At 40.6% G+C, this 15,412-nt stretch overlaps 1 long non-coding RNA gene across 1 annotated transcript in view; it reads left to right on the top strand.

Annotated features, from left to right (window-relative positions):
* Positions 1-8,280, top strand: part of LOC139358064 (uncharacterized) — a 74,505-nt gene extending 66,225 nt beyond the window's left edge. Inside the window, exon 3 of the long non-coding RNA XR_011612272.1 lies at positions 393-8,280. This is a non-coding gene — a long non-coding RNA (uncharacterized lncRNA). The remainder of the gene's footprint in view (positions 1-392) is intronic.
* Positions 8,281-15,412: the final 7,132 nt, after the last annotated feature.

The following is a 15,412-nucleotide window of genomic DNA, read 5'->3' as shown; positions in this document are numbered from 1 at the left end:
GTTGTTGTTTAGGGGTGTTGTTTAGCCTGTAATATAATACACCAAAGAAAGTGGTCTTCTCAGAGCCCACTGGCAGCTGGGGCATGCTCTGACTATGCTGGCAGCAAAGGGTATAGAGGAAGGTGACTCTGTTTAAGCTCTAAACTAGGCTGTTTAGATTCCAGGCATTCTTGATAAGTTATACCTAAACCTGTACTTGGACAAGGATCAAAAGATTGTGCATCAGTGCCATACCCAAGATATTTGAGGATTCTGTCAAATTGAAGATTGACTAGCGTCCATGTGCAATGATGTAGTGAAGAGAATATTGAATTGAAGCAATTAAACAGTAATATCTTGAATTCATGTTTTTGAAAAGGCTGTTAACTGGAGTCCATTTTTCTGCCTACCAGGAAGAGTTTGAAGTTTGAAATCCCAGCATGAAGAAATTCATCCAGCTTGGAGACTTCCAATCCCTTCATTGTGCAGAAGGTTGCTAATGCTCTCAGGAGAAGCCCTTCACCAAGAGGATACTTCCGTGCAGAGTCCTCTCCACTGAGACTAAGGAAACATGCTATGACATGTAGCCACAGCAGCCTTTGCAGCAGTTGAAGGCAGCAAGACTTGCATGGCAACCAGAAGACACAGAACCAAGACTGATATCCAGTTATAAGATGGCAGATGGGACACACACACGTCAGGCTTAGTGAGCAGCCAATCCAGAGGGAACCATACTCAGAAACCCCTAGGGGCTGGGCATGGTGGCTCTCGCCTGTAATCTCAGCACTTTGGGAGGCCAAGGCAGATGGATCACCTCAGGTCAGGAGTTTGAGACCAGCCTGACCAACATGGAGAAATCCCATCTCTACTAAAACTACAAAATTAGCCGGGCATGATGGCGCATGCCTGTAATCCCAGTTACTCAGGAGGCTGAGGCAGGAGAATCACTCAAACTCGGGAGGCAGAGGTTGTGGGGAGCCGAGATCATGCCGTTGCACTCCAGCCTGGGCAACAAGAGTGAAATTCTGTCTCAAAAAGAAAAAAGAAAAGAAAAAAAAAGGAAGCCCTAGGAAGATTTCTTCAAGCAGATGAAACTAATGATATCCCTAGTGTGTTTGAATATATTGAGAGGAGATCACATAAAAGGGACACTGTTTAGGGTTGAATTAATAGCAAGCAAATGGGATGCTAAGCAAATGTAAAGAATAAAAGTTCAAAGGGAAAACAAAATGTTATTCAAGAAAGTAAAAGCATCCATCACACACTGTTTTTTGTTTTATGTTTTGTTTTTTGTGTTTTTTTGAGACAGACTCTCGCTGTCGCCCAGGCTAGAGTGCAGTGGCACGATCTCGGCTCACTGTAAGCTCCGCCTCCCAGGTTCAGGCCATTCTCCTGCCTCAGCCTCCCAAGCAGCTGGGATTACAGGTGCCTGCCACCATGCCTAGCTAGTTTTTTTTGTAATTTTAGTAGAGACGGGATTTCACTGTGTTGGCCAGGATAGTCTCGATCTCCTGACCTTGTGATCTGCCTGCCTCAGCCTCCCATAGTGCTGGGATTACAGGCGTTAGCAACCGTACCTGGCCCATACACTGTTTTATATACCACTTGCAGTGTCATAATTGTATAAATATTAAATATCTATTGATCTATCCAAAATTACAACATAAGTATATTTGGAAGATGGAGGAGTGGGTGCTGAGTGTATATGGGAGAAGGGAGGCTGAGGTGAAGGTGGGAGAGAAGGAGAGGGTGAAATATTCATCTTCCAAATTGGAAACTCAATAGATAATGCCTAAACATGAAATATCTAATAGAAACGTAATATTTAAACATATGGTGGTGCTTCTGGGAAAAAGAAAAGAGGATGGGGAAGACTGTTTGTATGTTGTTTAAACATACAATTGTTTGTTTAAACATGCAATATGGATGAAATTAAAGGGCTAAGCTGCTTTAGCAAAAAGACACCAAAATACAGAAACTTAAATGAGATAGGTATAAGTTTCTCTTGTTTGATATGATCTCGAGAGAAGCAATCTGGGTTGGAAGGTCATCTTTATGATTCTTAAAATGTAGCTTCCACCTGTGGGACTAAGGCAGCCATTCTAGTTTTTGTCTTCCCAGCCAGAGGGAAAGAGGACTGGGTCAGGAGAGCACATGTGCATAACTGATAGGAACATGCCCCAGAAGGGCCACGCATCCATTGGTCAGGATGTGGGCACATGGACCACAGCTGCATGGGAAGCTGGGAAGCATAGGGTCTAGCTGTGAGCCATGTGCTCAGCTAAGATACTGGAGCCCTGATATTAAAGAAGGTGAGGCTTGATGCCAGTACTCAACCAGCAGTCTCTGTCACATCAGCTTTGCAGAATCATTTGATTCTTTCAACTCGGTGCATATACAACTTCAATACAAACGAAAAGTAAATATAAGACATGGTTCTTAAAGATCATCCTTTGAACAATTGAGGACGCAATCAAAACCCTAGAACAGCAGGGTCCTGAAGCAGAATGCAGGCATCCCCAGAAGACGCAGTGCTAATGGACTGGAGTCCAGAGGATCCACACCTGCTTGGTGCCATACCTTGGGTCCCTCCAGATCAGGATGCTCCCAGCAACTTTTCCAGGATGGTTATACTACACATGCTGCAAAGATGAGTGGGCATCCCTGTAAGCCTATACTTTTAGAGTAAATGGTTCCAAAAGAAGGCGTGAAGCAGACCCATAGATGGAGATGAGTGCATGAGAGGGTTTTTGGGGAGTACTCTCAGGATCAATACCCGTAAGCAACGGGGCAGAAGCAGGATTGAGCAGAGAAGAAGGTGGGGTTCTGGCGCTGAGCTCAGCCTTCAGAAGTGCTGTGGCAAGGGGGCCCAGTATTGGTGAGTCTTCCAATGTGACTGCTCCAGGAATTCACAACCTGGGGATGTAATCTCAGGTGAAGTTGCTGTCTTCAGCCTGGGCAATTCTGGAGAGGCCTGACGAGTGAAGCCTGCCCCAGCAGAACTCCTGGCAGCTCAGGGAACACATTTTTCATTCCTGAGATGTTGCTTCACAGCGTCTACTCTGTGTGGATCCAAGCAACTGCCTCTGGGTCTCTGGGACATCAGTCATTTGAATCTGGATTCTATCGTGTGGCTCTTACATTTCTTTTCAGGAGAAATCCAATAGTGATGCTCTCACTATGATGATAGAGGGACTGGAAGGTGCCAGGGGACCAACAGGGAAGCAGCAGGAGTGCAGCAGCACACTGTGTAACCCGGACTAGGTTTTTACTCAAGGCGGCTTAGCACAGCTTTTGAAGATTTAAGGAAGAAGGACCTAAAATATAGGCAAACCGGATGATAGCTACCCTGCTTTCATCTGTGCCTCAGGGTGATTAGTCAGCATTTGTTGGTTAACATATTAAGAACCCTGTGATTTCTTTAAATATATATTTGGTCTTTGACTCCATTTTCTGACATACAACTCCTAAAATCCTTCAAATCTCCAAAGTGATAGTATCTTTTTGTATGCTTATGAGTTGACTGGTGGCCGACAGCCTCTATGTAGCTTCTTGACAGGGACTGGTCATAGGAAAGACCAAGGTAGCATTAGAGGGTTGGGACTCTCAGCCCCCTACTCCCACCTCCAGGAACCAGAAAGGGTGGGCAGGTTGTTGACCACCAATGGCCAGTGATGTAATCAATCCTGCCTACAGAATGAAGCCTCCATAAAAACCCAAAAGGACAGGGTTTGGAGAGCTTCTGGTTAGCTGAACACATGGAGCTTCCTAGAGGGTGGTGCACCCAGGGAAGGCATGGAAGCTCCATGCCCCTTCCCCCGTAGCTCCCCCAAGCATCTTTTCATCTATATCCTTTGTAATACCCTTTATAATAAACCAGTAAACCTAAGTTTCCCTGAGTTCTGTGGCCACTCTAGTAAATTAATCAAACCCAAAGAGGGGATGGTGGGAACCCCAATATGAAGTCAGTTGGGCAGATGTTCCAGGGGCCCCAACTTGTGACTGGTCTCTGAAGGGGGGATCAGTTTAGGGTACTGAGCCCTTAACCTGTGGGATCTGAGGCCATCTACAGGTAGATAGCCTCTGAATTTTTTTTTTTTTTTTTTAAAGACAGAATTTCACTGTTGTCCAAGCTGGAGTACAGTGGCTTGATCTCAGTTCACTGCAACCTCTGCCTTCCAGGTTCAAGCGATTCTCCTGCCTCAGCCTCCCAAGTAGCAGGGATTACAGGTGCGTGCCATCACACCTAGCTAAGTTTTGCATTTTTTAGTAGAGAGGGAGTTTCTCCATGTTGGCTAGGCTGGTCTCACACTCCTGGACCCAAGCAATCCTCCCCTAAAGTGTTGGGATTACAGGCTTGAGCCACTGTGCCCAGCCAGAATTGAATTGAATTAAACACCCAGCTGGTGTCCGCTGCTTGGTGTCTGGGGAAACCCCCCACATTTGGTCACCAAAGTCTTCTGTGTTCTTTTTTTTTTTTTTTTACATGAAAGCAGAGGGAAAACTGGGTGAGTTTAAGTATTTCACTCACAAACCCTAATCTTACATTTAGGCTCCAGAATGGCCCAAGGCAAAGGTTTTAAATAGTCCTTCTCCATCTGCCCTAGAGGGTTTATTTGTTATCACAGGGGTTGTTAGAAGGAAATTTTCATTGGAGAAATGTGTGATGCTAAGGCTTGTAGTTGGCTGAAGAGACTTCCACTGGCACTGCCTCCCTTATCTGGCAAACCCAGCAGCTGGCCACCTTTGGAGTGACAGCATCTCTCTCTGTTGGTAGAATTCTGTCTTATGGTCCCCACCTAATGGAGAGCAGCCTATGTCATCTCTGTCACCTACTCTGATGTTAAAATTTTGTTGTGACCACAACAAAGTAAATATTTCCTGCAAGATACTTTCCAAAGTACCTAAAAAGACAAGAGAACGAGAGAAAGAGTTTGTATGACTATTTTTGTACTTACCTCCCAATAAATGTTTGTGTGTATGAGGCAGAATTTGGTCTGAGACTTGCTTTCATTTAAAAACAAGTCCTGGTGAGGTAGGGGGAGGGAAAGGACCTAGACCTTCACCTCCTTCTAACTGCTAGAGGCTACCAATATTTTTCAAAAGAGCCTGATATTTGTGAGTAGCTAAATAAGCCCAGAGATTAAGAAAGTAAATGATGCCTCATATTATTGCTGGTTACATGTTTCAGCAATCTGAACAGTAAAGACACCTGAAAAAAATGATTATCAACACATTGGTTTAGTGTAGTGATTGATCATAAAGAATAAATGATCCAGCTGTAGAATTTGGGAACATGATATATGATAATAATAGCAAGGCAAACATAACCTGATTATTCTAGATATTCATTTGTCATTTACATGGTGTCTGCTACTGGACTTGGCTTTGGGTAGGCTCAGGCTCTAGAAGAGTCTTTCATGCCCCCTGAGGATCTGTGGCATGGCTGTGGACAATCCCTGGGTTTAACTCCGATGTGTGAAAAATCTAGAGGATTCTAGTAGCAGAACATACAGAAAAGTAAATCCAAAATCTAATCTTGCTTTGATTTATGTGGTTGGAAGCAGGGGAGGTTTGGGAAATGCAGTCAGACAAAAATCATCCCATCTCAATATTAAATGCAAGAGAATTAAAAGGAGACAGATAATAGAAACCACTGTCAATATGTTGGGAATCTGACAACTCTGGGGTTAGACATGATTTTCCAACGTTCCCTCACACAAACCCTCCATTCAGGCCAGGCTTTGCTCTTTCTATCCCCAAGGGCTTGCCCACCAATTTACACCTTGGCTCATGAAACCTAGGTTGCCCTCATCTATTCACAAACTCTCACCACCCTTCGGCTATCCCATCCTTATGTATAAAATGCCTCCTCCAATCCTGTTGGCCAGTGTTGATCCCTTCCTGTAAACTCTGTTAACTTTGCCACTTATATATTTCATACTTTTTCTTCCTAAGATTCTAAGTCCCATGAACATTTACTGGGGAGGACCTTGTAGTCCTGTGAGACCATGTACAGTCCTCATCTGTCCTTGGTTAGACATCATTAGTGAACAATCCTATACTGGGAAAACAAATGCTTAAACGGGACAATACTGAAGCATTATTTGCTTCATTCTGGACTTCTTCCCTTAATCTGCATTTGTTTCTGGGCAAAGGGCCAGAATGGCCCAAGGCAAAGGTTTTAAACAGTTCCCAGGAAGCCACATTCAGATTGCAAAGGCATCCTACTGAAGGGGCCATGGTGTTCAGAAAGGTAGGTGTCCCCTGGGTCTTGCCCTGACCCCAAGCACAAGCTCTTTCCCCTTCTGGAGTCCCTGCTGGGTCTCTGCTCAGACATAGTCTGCCCTGCAGCTGTCGGGCTGGGAGCTGGAGGGCAGGCAGGCAATGGGTGGAAATCAGGGGAATGTTTCTCTTCAGAAAGTGCTATTTGAAGGCAGAAACCAGCTTGTGCACCTTTCCTAAGGATTCAGGATGAGGATGTTGGGATTTGGGAAGATAGAAAGATCTAAGCCAAAAGCCATTTGAATAAGGCGAAAATATCTTTCTTTTGAAAGGAGGCTAAACATAGAGACGTACCCCCAAAGAAATGAGAAAATGAGAGTCTTTATACTTAGTGAAAACAAGAAATGAAAGACGATGGAAAGATGAATGGAAATTATCCTCCAGCTTGCTCTTTTGAAGATGCTCGTCTAAAAATAAGATCATGTGGAGGAGAAATGACATGTCTAGCACTGACAACAACCCTACTGGGACCAGGAGATGTGGAGCAAGATGTATTCAGAGAGACTTTCCTCTGGAAACCATTGCTCACTGCCCTGCTGCCAAGGTCACAGAGAGCTGGAGCTTTGCTGCTGCAAAGCTGTTTACATACAAGGATACACAGGAACGAAAGGTCATGGGAGGTACTTGAGCCTGGAGTCTCCAAAGTCAAAAGATAATAAACACACCAACTTTCAGGGCTTTTAACAAGCACAATCGGGCCAAACAAATTCTCACTTTGGATGTAGATCCACAACATCTTGTTGCAGATGGAAATAGGACTGGGGCAAGAGTTGGTACAAACAGAAATATTAAGTTTATCACGACCAAAAGAGGCAATGGAGGGTTAAAGCCCGAAACCTACTTCAAATATATCTGAACTGGTGTTAAAACTAAGCTAGCATTGAAGAGAGGGATAAAATTCAGGAGCAAGTTTCCAGAGACTCATAAGAACCCAGAGAGAGGAACATCTTTTTCAGAAAATTCATAAAAGTGAATGAGTTGCCATTCTGATGTAATGGAGAGAACTTCAGTAATATGACCAGTGATGGAGTTGGTGTGAAATGCATAGACTCTCAGCTATGACCTGACCGGGTATTTCCTCAGCAAATATTTGGGTATATTTAATTGAAATGCATTTGTGGCAAAAGTCAACTCCTACAAAAAAATTGTTAAAATATTCTTCCTGGAAGTTGTCTCCCCTAGTGACTCACATCAAGTAGTCTGAATAAATATGGTGAGACTTGGCACCCTCTGAGGCATCATTTGCTAAGGAGAAAATGCTTTTAAATATCCCAGAACTCTTGGAAAACTTACAGAACCCTTGGCCTCATGCAAGCCCATTGTCCCTGTCCAACACACTCCCACATCCTCCTTTTCCCTCGCCATCAGGCACGAAAGTCCTTCCTAAGTCACAAACGCAAATCTGACTGACTGACTTCCTTCTTACAGACCAACCACAGTCACTGGTCTTTGAAATTCAACTTCAAGGAAGACAGAAAAGTCTATTTTTAATCAGAGAAAAACCTCAAATTGAGTGAGAATTACTGCCTAGGCCCTGTTGAATGCAGACTAGAACCACTTTTGAGATGATCATTAATTTTATGGAAGTGATATACACCAGAATGAACTTCAAGCCTGCTTTATAATCAATCAGTTAATCAACAAGTCTGAGTGGAGTGTGTATGCTTTGTGTTATCTGCAGTGCAGCCTGAGGTTATGGGAGAACAAAATGTCCCTGTGTATTTCTTGAACGCTCAGGGCTGTGCTCAACTAATTTTAACCATTGAATCAAAATGATCAGGTAGAGGGCAGGAAATGTAGAATGACTTAATCAACTGCCTCATGAGAGGAAGACATCCAGTATACGTTTGTAATTCAGCATCTTTAAACGTCTCTTTTGGAGGTATTTCTTTACAAATGTGGCAAAGCATGATATCTTTGCATAAATCTTTAAACTTCACAAAAGTTTCTGAAAAAACTGTACAATCAAAGAAAAACACTTGGAAATAAATTCTGTCTATAGTTTATGCACATTTATTTTATGTATTTTCTCCTGAAATCATTACACATTTTTTTGAAATTTCTCTCTCTTAGCCTTAAAAGCCCTAATTCTAGTTTATCACACTTTGAAACAACTTTCTATACTCAAACTCAACTGGATCCCAGAGGCAGCCTATTTCATATATCAAATTGAAAGAGCTCTTGCATGAGTGTCATTTCTATTAGACTAGAAGAGCTTATAATTTACAATTTATAAGGTATTTTAAAGAACCAATTACATTTTGAAATTTAACCCCCTTGTTGTTTTTGTTAGGACTATATTCTCATAATTGCACCTTGCAAAAATAACATTTGCTAGTGTTTCTTCATGCATAAAACTATAACGAACATACTAATGTCTAATACTCCCACTACCTAGATAACTTTGATAACATGCTTTAAAAATTTATTCCCTTGCATGACACAAAAATTCAAGAAGTACAGAAAGCTGTAAAGTGAAAAGTAATATTGTACTCATCTGGTCATTGTCACTCTGATTATTAGCAGTTTTTTAGAGTTCTTTCAGAAAATATTTTTCTTATGTAACAACATGCACGCACACACACACATATACATACATATTTTCAATTTCTTTTTACAGAGAAGATCATACAATCAGTACCTATAGTGCCTCATCTGGCTCATTTTCACATAAGATGTCTTGAAGAACTTCCCATGTTAGCACAAATAGACCAATTTCATTCTTTTTAACAGTTGCATACAAGGATACACAGGAACAAGGCACCCAATTCTGTCAGATGCTAAATATATCCAATGTAGTCTACAGTATATCTCAATAGCTCTTTACAAATAGACATGTAAGTAGTTTCCAGCTGTTTTATCAATTAAAAAATGCTAAGTGAAGATCCTTCTATAGCTTGACTTTTTTAAAAGTAAGTTTATTAGTCAATTAAATTCCTAAAAGTGGAATTTGGCATTTGCTTATTTTTTACAGAAGGGGTCTTGGTAAGTTGCCCAGGTTGGCCTTGAACTTCCGGGCTCAAGTGATCCTCCACCCTAAGCCTTCCAAGTAGCTTGGACTACAGGTGCCGTCTAAAAGTGGAATTTCTTTCAAACTAAGTTTTCTAATGTATTCTAACCTTTTCTGTTGCCTACAATTTGGAGGGCAAAGAAGCTTTCCTTTTTTTTTTAGGTTAAGAAGGAAAACATCCTGGAAAACATCAGTGACACCCAACGTGCTGACCCGGCTGCTTTGATTAATTTCACATTCCAGTGTGGAGGTGTTAATTTTGAGAATACACTTAAGAATGAGGTCCGCAGCAATGTTCTTCTCACTTCAGAAGAATGCAAAACGAACTATCTAGCAGGTAGTGTGTGCAGAGTTGGTTCCTGACAGGTGGGCTCGTGGCCTCGCCGTGGACCTTCGCAGTGAGTGTTACAGCTCTTAAAAATGGCACGGACCCAAAGAGTGGGCAGTGGTAAGGTTTACTGTGAACAGCGAAAGAAGATCCCACAGTGTAGAAAAGGACCCCAGCGGGTTGCCGCTGCTGGCTGGGATGGCCAGCTTTTACTTCCGTATTTGTCCCCGCCATGTTCCGTTTTTATCCTATGAGAGTACCCTTTTTCAATCTTCCCTGTGATTGGCTACTTTTAGGATCCTGCTGATTGGTGCATTTTACGATACTCTTGCTACCTACAGAGTGCTGATTGGTGCATTTTACGGAGTGCAGATTGGTGCATTTTACAACCCTCTTGCTGCCTACAGAGCACTGATTGGTGGGTTTTACAATCCTCTTGTAAGACAGAAAAGTTCTCCAAGTCCCCACTAGACCCAGGAAATCCAGCTGGCTTCACCTCTCAGTAGCATCTACATGCAGTGAACCACGGAGAGAATTCATTAAGAAACATGGCCATTTAAAAATTATTGACACCTGATCAAAATTTTTGACAGCTGTCAAGACTTGATCAGCTGTCAATTGAAAATTATTGACAGTGTGATGAAGTCACACTGTCAAGAGTGTTCGAAGTCACACTGTCAAGAGTGTTCTCAGTCACGCTGAACATGCAAGTGCCACTAAAGGCAGTACCCACCTCCAGTCTCTCTAAAGGAAGGTTTATGTGAAGCCGTTGGACCTGGACCTCAACTGTAATCACAGATTTCTTGGGAGAGAATAACTCACCCCTGTATAGCATCTAAGTGGTCCCCAAGTCACGTATAATTTTACAAGACCTAGAAGTTGTATAATAGAAGCCAATTTTTAAAATCTTGCTTTCATTAAATGCAGAATGTTCATCCTGTTGGGGAAAAGTCAATTCCTTTGCCAGTATTAACAGCCAGACCAAACCTCCCGCATACCATCAGCACAGCATGACAGATTCAAATTATGCCTTCAGTCACTAGGGTTGGGGAGACGTTGAAGGGGACTGAGTCCTTAAAAAGAACAAAATTGCTGACGTAAGTCTGAATAGAAATTTAATTTTAGGGAAAAGAGAAACTCCAGGCAAAGCTAGATTTGCTCCATTGATCAAGCCAGACGATTTTCCATAAAGCCAGATCCTTTGGTGACGTTCCTAAGAGGAGCGAACTACAGAGCCCACTTTACCTTTGCCATCTCCCAGACCCCATGCTCTGTATCCACAGGGTGTCCAATGAGGAGAAACCCCACACCCACTGAGGCTGCACTGGGCTATTTGGGAGCACAACTACATTCCCCTAGGTAACTACCTTTAGGAATTTTTTCTCTGGGAGTTTGAGAAAACTAACACTCCTCAGATCCTTGAATTTAATCACAGATAGGAAACATCGTTCCATCGGTGTACTGTATTAGAAAATTAATAGTCAGAACTTGGGTGCATTAAAAAAAAAAAGCAGCAATAAATACAGCCAATAATATATTCCTGCTCCTGAGAAATTTCCACTGAAAATTAGATATGAACCTTGAATAGCTAATGGGAATTTTAAGAAAACAAATGGAAAATTGCAGAAATAAGTGGAGTTACGTACGAAGCGGCATGGATTGAACTGCTTAGATTAGATGTGCTTTCCCACTTCATTCATTCATTCTCTTAACAAATATTTTTGAACACCCATGCACCAGACTCTTCCAGATAGAGGAATACAAAGATTTTACACATAAGTAGTTCAAGTAATAGTTTTATTTTAAAGTGGCTTTCATTGCAGCAACTGGAGTCCACCCATTTTTCATATTCACAAAAATAGGAAAAATTTGATGATACCTAAGGTAGGTCAGGATGTGGCCAGCAGATGGGAGAGAAATTAAAAATATTTTAATACTGGTGTAACATATACACCCACTACTCCGAACTGATGCCAGCCATAAAATGCCAGTATGCCCGTGTTAGCACCTGCCAGCTGAACATCAGTCTAGGGGACAGATGTCCCCATTTGATGGGGGGATGTCAGTGGGTGCAGTTTTCCTGGAGGACATTAGTATTTTTTTTTTTAATAAAGTCATTTGAAAATGTTTACTGAATTGAATATCCTTCTAAGTAAAACATTAAAAAGGATATAATTGTAATAGTTTTATCAATATATAATTCATGCATTACACAATTAGCTTACATAATGTGTACAGTTCAATGGATTTTCATATATCCCCAGAGTTGGGCACCCATCACCACAATCAATTTTAGAACATTTTTATCATTCTGCAAAGATCCCTCAGATCCTTTAGCTATCTTCCCTCCCAGCCACCCTACTCCTCATACCTGGTCCCAGGCAACCACTAATCTACTTTCTGTCTCTATAGATTTGCTAGTTAGCCTACATTTCATATAGAAACATATGTGGTCTTTTGTAATAGTCTTCTTTCCCTTAGCATATGATTTTTAAGTTTCTTTTATGTTAAACCATGTATCAGTATTTCATTTATCTTGTTGCTGAACAATGTTCCATTGTGTAGGTATACCGCTATTGCTTATCCAGTCATCAGTTGATGGACACTTGGCTTATTTCTACCCTTTGATTATAATAGTATTATGAACATTCATGTAAAAGTTTGTGTGAGGACATATGTTTCCATTTCTCTCAGGTATATAGTAACAAAGAATGAATTTGCAGTGTTAAATGATAACACTATATTTAAATTTTTGAGGAGCTGCCAAGCTATTTTCCAAAGAGGCTGAACCATTTTACATTCCCAACAGCAGTGTATGAGGAGTCCAATTTCTCCACATCCTTGCCAACACATGCTATTATTTGACTTTCTGATTTTAGACATCTTTGTGGATGTGAAGCCACGTTTTCCTGTGGTTTCGATTTGCATTTCCCTGATGGCTAATTATGTTGAAAATCTTTTCACGTTCTTGGCCATTTGTATAACTTCTCTGGAAAAATACCTATTCAGATACCTTGCCCATTTTCCAGTTGGGTTGTCTTTTTGTTACTGGTTGTAACTGTTCTTTACATATTCTAGATACAAGGCCCTTATCAGATACATACTTTGTAAGTCTTTCTCCCATTCTGTGGATTTTTTTTTTTTTTTTTGCTTTCTTGATAGTGACCTACGAAGCACACAAGTTTGTAAAGTCTAATTTATTTTTTTTTCATTGCTTGTACTTTTTGGTCATATCTAAAAATTCATTGCCAAATCCAAGTTTACCGAGATTTAACCTGTTTTCTTATAAGACTTATATAGTTTTGGCTTTTACATTTAGGTTCTTTTTAATCCATTTTTATGTAATTCTTATATATGGTGTGCAGTAAAGATCCAACTTGGTTTTTTTTGCATACGGCTGTCAGTCTGTCCTAGGACCATTTGTTGAGGTGACTATTCTTTCCTCATGGAATGATCCTGGCGCTTTTGTTGGAATAAATTGACCATAGATGTATGGGTTCATTTCTGGACTCTCAATCTTATTATATTCATCTATATGTTTATCCTTGAGTCAGTTCTACACTGTCTTGATTGATTATTATAGATTTGTACTAAGTTTTAAAATCAAGAGGTATGAGTCCTCCAGCTTTATTCTTCTTTTTTCAACAGCATTTTAGCTATTTGGGGCCCCTTTCATTTCCGTATGGATTTTAGAATCAGCTTTGTCAACTCCTACAAAGAAGCCAACTGGGATTTTCTTTTTTTTTTTTTTAGATAGAGTCTTGCTCTGTTGCCCAGGCTGGAGTGCAGTTCTGCAATCATAGCTCACTGTAACCTTACTTGAGCAATCCTCCCACCTCAGCCTCCCGAGTAGCTATTATTACAGGTATGCACTATCACGCTCAACTAATAGTTTTAGTTTTTTTGTAGAGACAAGGTCTCACTATGTTGCCCAGGCTGATCTCAAACTCCTGACCTCCAGGACTCTCCCATCTCAGCCTCCCAAAGTGTTGGGATTACAGGCATGAACCACCTTGCCTGGCCCCAACTGAGATGCTAGTAGAGATCTCTGTATAATTTGGAAAGTTATTACCTACCATCTTAACAATATGAAGTTTCCTGATCCATGAGTATGAGATGGCTTTCCAAATTTTTTAGTCTTTAATTTTTTTTAACTGTATTTTGTAGTTTTCAGAGTATAAAGTTTGCACTTCTTTTGTTAAATTTATTCTGAAATTGTTTTCTTAATTTCATTTTCTAATTGTTCATTACAAGTGTATAGAAATGCAATTGATTTTTATATCCTGCTGCCTTGCTGATTTCATTAGCTCTGATAGCTTTTTAGTGAATTTGCTAGGATTTTCTACATAGTAGATCATGTCATTGCGAATAGAGATAGTTTTACTTTTTCCTTTCCAATCTGGATGCAGCTTTTTTTTTCATTATCTTGCTTAATTGTCCTGGCTAGAATGTTTGAAATGATTTTGAACAGAAAAAACAGAGAAGACATCATAGTCATTATCTCTTGAAATTTAAAATTAAAAATGCTTTGACCCAGTAACCTCATTGCTGTCAAACTTACGAAAGTTCAACAAGACATATGTATAAATATACTTATAAGGGTTTAAAAACAGATACAAAACTTAATCAAAATATATCAATGACCTAAATATATGCATTAAACCCACAAATATCTAAGCAGAAAGCATAGGAATACATCTTCATGACCTTGGATTTGGTAATTGATTCTTTGATATGATGCCAAAAGCATTACCAACAAAAGAAAAAAAGAGATAAAGTGAACTTTATCAAAATTAAAATCTTTTATGCATCAAAGTATATCATGAAGAAAATGACAAAACAACCTACAGAATGAAAGAATATATTTGCAAATTGTGTATCTGAGAGGAGCTTAATCTCGAGAATATATAAATAACTCCTAAAACTCAACAACAAAAGGACAACTCAAAAGTGGGCAAAGAACGTGTTGGGATAACTGTAGACATTTCTACAAACAAGACATATACATAGTCAATAAGTACATGACTGGATGCCCGACATCCCCTGTCACTAGGAAAAAGTGAATTGTAAACCTCAATGAGATGCTAGTGTACACCTACTAGAGTGGCTACAGTAATTTTTTTTTAAGGAAACTAACAGTTGGAGAAATTGGAACTCTTGTACATTGCTGGCTGGCATGTAAAATGGTGCAGCCACTGTGGAAAATAATTTGATATTTTCTCAAAAGCTTAAACACAGAAATACCATATGAACCAGCGATTCTACTCTTCGTTATACATCCTAAGGAAATAAAGGCAGGGACTTGACCAGATACTTTTTTGGCCGACATGCTCCACTTTTTTGCCCAATACGCAGCACTATTCACGATGCCCAAAGGTGGAAATAACGTAAGGGTCCAACCGCAAATGAATGGATAAAACAGCATGTGATATGTACATACAATGCAATTATTTTATTTGGCCATAAAAAGAATGAAGTTCTGACCCATGTGACAACAGGGATGAAGCCTGAATACACTACATCAACTGAAATAGGACAAACATAACAGGACAGTTATTGTATGATTCCACTTATTGAAATATCTAGAATAAATAAATTCATAGAGAGGGTAAGGGCCGGACACGGTGGCTCACAACTGTAATCCCAGCACTTTTCGAGCTTGAGGCAGGTGCATTACCTGAGGTCAGGAGTTTGAGACCAGCCTGGTCAACCTGGTGAAATCCTGACTCTACTAAAAATACAAAAATTAGCTGGGCGTGGTGGCACGTGCCTGTAATCCCAGCTACTTGGGAGGCTGAGGCAGGAGAATC

This window comes from Macaca nemestrina, chromosome 14 (genome assembly GCF_043159975.1).
Source record: "Macaca nemestrina isolate mMacNem1 chromosome 14, mMacNem.hap1, whole genome shotgun sequence".
Lineage (NCBI taxonomy): Eukaryota > Metazoa > Chordata > Mammalia > Primates > Cercopithecidae > Macaca > Macaca nemestrina.
This window is presented reverse-complemented; position numbering and strand designations above follow the sequence as displayed.